General features: G+C 29.4%; 1 pseudogene; it reads left to right on the forward strand.

Moving 5' to 3' along the window:
• The first annotated feature begins 5,544 nt into the window (after nt 1-5,544).
• On the forward strand, nt 5,545-5,663 carry LOC111741029 (annotated as a pseudogene).
• Nucleotides 5,664-6,000: the final 337 nt, after the last annotated feature.

Below are 6,000 nucleotides of genomic sequence, written 5' to 3' on the forward strand. Positions count from 1 at the left end.
ATAAACTGAAGTTGTAGAGTGCAAAGTTTTTAAATGTATTTGAAGCTAAATTGTTATCAATCCAACTTAGATTATTAGCAATTTAGGATGCTCAATGTAATTCCCATACTAACTACTGAAAATATAGATACAATAATATAGAAAAGAAAATAAAGGTGGCAATCAAAAGGTACATGGCTAAAAATTAATCAAGCGCAAAAGAAAATATTGAAGAAACAGAAATAAAAAATATGCAACATATAGTGAATAGTAAGAAAAATTACAGAAGTAGTTCTCTCATCACTAATTACTTTAAATGTAAATTGATTAAGTTTACCAATTAAGAGCCTAGCAAAACAAATTATTTTTAAAAACTCATAATCTAACTATATGCTGTGGATGTTACTTATTTTCTTTATTTTATTTTCTTAATTGATTTTTATCTTTTATTTACATTCAGTACTATACTAGTTTTAGCTGTACAGCATAATGGTTTAATATTTATATAACTTATGCTGTGATCTCCCCATAATCCTAGTACTCACATGAAACCATACACACTTATTATGATATTATTAACTATATTTCTTATGCTGTACTTTGTATACCTGTGACTATTTTGCAATCTCCAATTTGTACTTCTTAATCCCTTTATGTTTCCTCAGCCTCCTGAACTTCTATATGGCAATAAATTTGTTCCCTGTAGCTATGTTTGTTTTGTTAATTTGTTTATTTTGTTTTTTATATTCCAAATAGAAGAAAGGTCATGTGGTATTTGCTAGGACTTCCAATACTATGTTGAATAAAAGCGGTGAGAATGAACATCCTTTTCTTATTTCTGATTGTAAGGAAAAAACTTTTATCTTTCCACTATTTGAGTTTAATGTTAGCTGTGGGTTTGTCATATATGACCTTTATTATGTTGAGTTATGTTCCCTCTATGCTCACTTTGCTGAGAGTTTTAATTGTAAATGGATGTTGTGTTTTGTCAAATGCTTTTTCTTCAATCTTGCATCCCAGAAATAAATCCCACTTGATTATGGTGTGTGATCTTTTTAACATATTGCAAAATATGGCTTGCTAACATTTTGTTGAGGAATTTTGCATCTATGTTCATCAGTGATATTGGCCTATAATTTTGTATTTTTATAATGTTTTGCATGTTTTTGAAATCAAGGTAATGCTAGCATCGTAAAATAAGCTAGAGAGGCTCCCCTTCTCTTGAATTTTTTGAAATACTTTGCAAAGATTAGTTAATTTTTCTTTGAATGTTTGGTAAAATTCAACAGTGAAGCAATGTGGTTCAGGAATTTTGTTTAATGTGAGTTTTTTGATTAATGATTTAATTTTGTTAGGAGTTATTGGTTTGGTCAGATTTTCTATTTATTCCTGATTCAGTCTTAGAAGATTTTATGTTTTTAAGAATTTATACATTTCCTTCAGGTTGTCCAATTTGTTGGCATGTAGTTATTCATAGTATTTTGTTACAATCCTTTGTGTTAATGTGGTGTCAGTTGTCACTTCTCTTTCATTTCTAGTTTATTTATTTGAGTCCTCTCTCTTTTTTTCTTGATTTGTCTGGTTAAAAGTAATTTTCAATTTTATAACATCGTGATTGAAGATAATTCACATGATTTCAATCTTCTTAAATGTATTGAGAGTTGTTTTGTGACCTAACGTGATATCCTGAAAAACATTTCATGTGTGCTTGAAAAGAATGTATATACTGCTGCTCTGGGGTAAAATGCTCTAAAAATATCAATTAAATCTCTCAAGTATAATGTGTTTATTTAGGATTGCTGTTTCCTTTTTGATTTTCTGTTTGGATGATCTATTTGTTGATGTCGGTGGGCTGTTAAAGTTCCCTACTATGACAATACTGTCAATCTCTCCCTTTACGTTGGTTAATATTTGCTTTATGTATTTAGGGACTCCTATGTTGGGTGCATAAGTGCTTGCAAGGGTTTGTATCTTCTTATTTGATTGATCCCTTTATCATTACATAATGTACTTTGTTTCATGTTGTAGCCTTTGTTTTTAAGTCTATTTTGTCTTATATAAGTATTGCTATCCCAGCTTTCTGTTTGTTTGTTTTCATTTGCATGACATTTTTTTTCTATTTCTTTACTTTTAGTCTGTGTGTGTCTTTCAATCTGAAGTGGGTTTCCTGTAGGTAGCATATGTATGGGTGTTGTTTTCTTATCCAGTCAGTCACCCTATGCCTTTGATTGGAGCATTTAATCTATTTACATTTAAAGTAATTGGATAAATATCTAGTTATTGCCATTTTATTATTCATATATTTAATTTTTTCGTCTTCAACTTAAAGATTTCCCTTAACATTTCTTGTAAGACTGGTTTGGTGGTGATGAACTCCTTTTTCTTGTCTGAGAAGCTCTTTATCTCATGATTAACCCATTCATTGTTTAGTAGCATGTTGTTTAGCCTCCCTGTGTTTATATATTTTCCATTTTTTTTTTTCCTTGCAGTTGATTTCCAGTTTCATACTAGAAATAATGGCACCTGACTACCAACTGAATGAAAGGAAGGTTAAAAAAAGAAACAACACTTTTATCCTGGCCAGAGCTGACCTTCCATCCATTACTCTGAAGTCAGAACGCACATTCTTATCAAATGTGCATGATATTTTCTCCAGGATATACTAATATTAAGCCAAAAACATTCTCAAGAAAATTAAAAAGATTGAAATAATACAAGTTATCTTTTCAGACACAATATAATGGAATAAGAAATCAGCCACAGAAGGAAAACTAAAAAATATATAAATATGTGGAAATTAAAGAACATAATCTTAATCAATGTACTAAAGAAGAAATCACAAGAGAAATTAAAAAAATAAATTTAGATAAATAAAAAATAAATGAAACAACATATGAAAACTGTGAGATGCAAAAAGTGTTCTTTAAAAGAAATTTATAGCTATAAATGACTACATTAAATAAAGAAGATGTCAAATTCATAACCTAATTTAACACCTTAAAGAACAAGAAAAAAAAGACTAAACTAAATTTAAAGTTTGTATAAAGAAGGAAATTATAAAGATTAGAGGGTAGATAAATGAAATTTATTTAGAAAGATAGAGAAGATGTAGTTAACTAAAATCAGAAATGTGAGTGAAATATTACTACCTATCTTATATAAAAAGAATTACAGGAAAATTCTATAAATTTGTTTTGCCAACAAGTTAGATAACCTAGATGAAATGGACATATTCCTAGAAACACAAAATTTACTAAAGACTTAAAACAGGTAAAGAAATTGAATCAGTAATCAAAAACTTCCCAACAAAAGGAACATCCTAGACCAGATATTTACTTCACTTGTTATTTCTACCAAATATTTAAAGAATAATTAATACCAGTCCTTCTCAAACTCTTCCAAAAAAAAAAAGGAAAAGAAGACTTTCTATCTCATGCGAAAGGCCAGCGTATCCCTAACAGGAAAATAAGCAAAGATATTATAATTAAAGAAAACCACGGGACAATATATATAAACATAGATGCAAATATTATCAAAAAAATACTAACAAGCTAACATTATATTAAAAAAATTAAAAAACATTATATTAAAAAAATGGGTAAAGGGGGTGTATTGTCTATTTACAAGTTGCCAAGAAAGTAGATCTTAAAAGTTCTCCTCACAAGAAAATTAAATTTGTGATTATGAATGGTGATGAATGCTAACTAGACTTATTACAGTAATTATTTTGCAATGTATACAAATATTGAATCACTACATTGCACACCTGGAAATAACATAGTGTTATATGTCAAACAAACAAACAAACAAACAAACAAACAAACAAACAGTTTGCATAGGAATCTCTTGAGTAATTTTAAAAACATTATAAATTACATATTAATTGCAAGTGTTATTTATCTGAAAAAGACAAGGATAGTTCCACATAAGGAAATCAGTTAATGTCACATATTGCATTAATCTTAAATCTCAAATCTTCAAAATACTGCTGTAAGTAATTAAGAAAGACCTAAATAAATAGAAATGCATTCTGTGTCTATGAATTGAAAGATAACACTTTTCAGATGGCAATGGTACTTAAAGTAATGTAAAAAATTTAAATGCAAATCAATTAAAATCCCATTTTTTTCAGAAATGGAAAAATTCATCCTAAAGTTCATATAAAATGGAAATTAATACCAGGTAGTCAAAACAATTTTGAAAAAATAAAATAAATTTGGAGGAGTCACAATTTACAACTGCAAAAGTTATTACAAAACTGCAGTAATAAAAAAAATGTACAATTGGCAATAATACAGACATATAGATCATTGGAATAAAATTTAAGTTTAGAAACAAACCCATATACCTATGGTCAATTGATTTTTAATAAAGGTAACATAATTGGAAAATAATTGTCTTTTTAACAAATGGTGCTGGGAAGATTAAATATTCACATGAAAAAAAATATTGGACTCCTGGCCCACATCATATATAAAAAGTATTTCAAAATGGATCTATTATTTAAATATAAAAGCCAAAACTACAGAAATCTTAGAAGAAAATGTGGGGAAATCTTCAAGTCCTTGGATTTGACAACGAATTCTTAGAGGTGACATGAAGAACATGAGCAACAAAAGAAAAAAATACATAAACTAAAATTTATCAAGTTTAAAAACTATTGTGCATCAAAGAACATTATTAAGAAAGTAAAAACAGAATAAAAATATTTGCAAATAAGATACTAACAAGGAATTTATATTTAAAATGTATAAATAATTATTACAGGTCAATAATGAAAACACAAATAATCCAATTTAATAACGGGCAATATATTAAATAGACATTTGTCCAAAGAAGGTATAAAGTGATCTAGAAGCACATTCGAAGATGTACGTCATTAATCAATAGAAAAATGCAAATTTAAACCAAAATAAGATACCACTTCTGTTCCACTAGAATGGCTAAAATCAGTAAACAGACAATAGGAAGTATTGATGTGGAGAATTTGCAACCCTCACACATTGCTTGTGGGAATGTTAAATGGTGTAATCACTTTGGAAAACCTAATGTCAATCATTGAGTTATTAAATGACTTGGAAATTTTAATAAGTAAAGAGAGAATTTAAAATACATGACCACATAAAAATGTGTACGTGAATGTTTATATCAGCATAAAATAATAATAATAATAATAATAATAATAATTCAATTTTCATTAACTCATTAATCAATAAACAAATGTGGTATATCTATAGAACAGCATATTCTTCTGACATAAAAAATAAACTATTTATGCATGTTACAACAGCAATGAACCTTAAAATGTCTACTTATAAAAGATCACATGTTCTATAATTCAATTTGCATAAGCAAATCTAGAAATAGAGTGTAGATTAATAGTTCTCTAGAGCTGGGGGTTGTGACTAATGGTGAGTGACTGTTAATGAGTATGAGTTTTCTTTTGGAAGTGATAGAAATATTCTAATATCAGATTATGGTGGAATAACTCTGTGAATCTGCTAAAAATCATTTAATTTTACACTTAAAATGGGTAAATTTTATGGCATTTAAATTGTATTTCTAGTCTATGGCCATGCTACCCTGACCAAGCCCAATCCTTTCTGACCTCGGAAGCTAAGCAGGGTCGGGCCTGGTTAGTACTTGGATGGGAGACCACCTAGGAAGACCAGGTGCTGTCGGTGTAAAAAATAAAAAAATAAAGGATCGTAAGCTGATAAGGTCCTTGCAATCTGTGAGGTCAACCAAAGGTTCCTTTGCCTAAAAAAAATAATAAACAGAATAATAGACATTGTGAATTTAATTAACTCTGGGCCACTGACCGGCACTAGTCCATGGCCTATTAGAAACCAGGCCACACAGCAGGAGGTAAGCAGCAGGAGAGCAAGCAAAGCTTCATCTGCATTTGCAGCTGCTCCCCAGCACTAGTATCACCACCTCAGTTGCACCTCAGATCATCAGGCATTAGATTCTTATAGGAGCACCAGTCCTTGGTGCCAAAAATGTTGGGGACTACTGCTC

Source organism: Pteropus vampyrus, unplaced genomic scaffold (assembly GCF_000151845.1).
Source record: "Pteropus vampyrus isolate Shadow unplaced genomic scaffold, Pvam_2.0 Scaffold71, whole genome shotgun sequence".
NCBI lineage: Eukaryota > Metazoa > Chordata > Mammalia > Chiroptera > Pteropodidae > Pteropus > Pteropus vampyrus.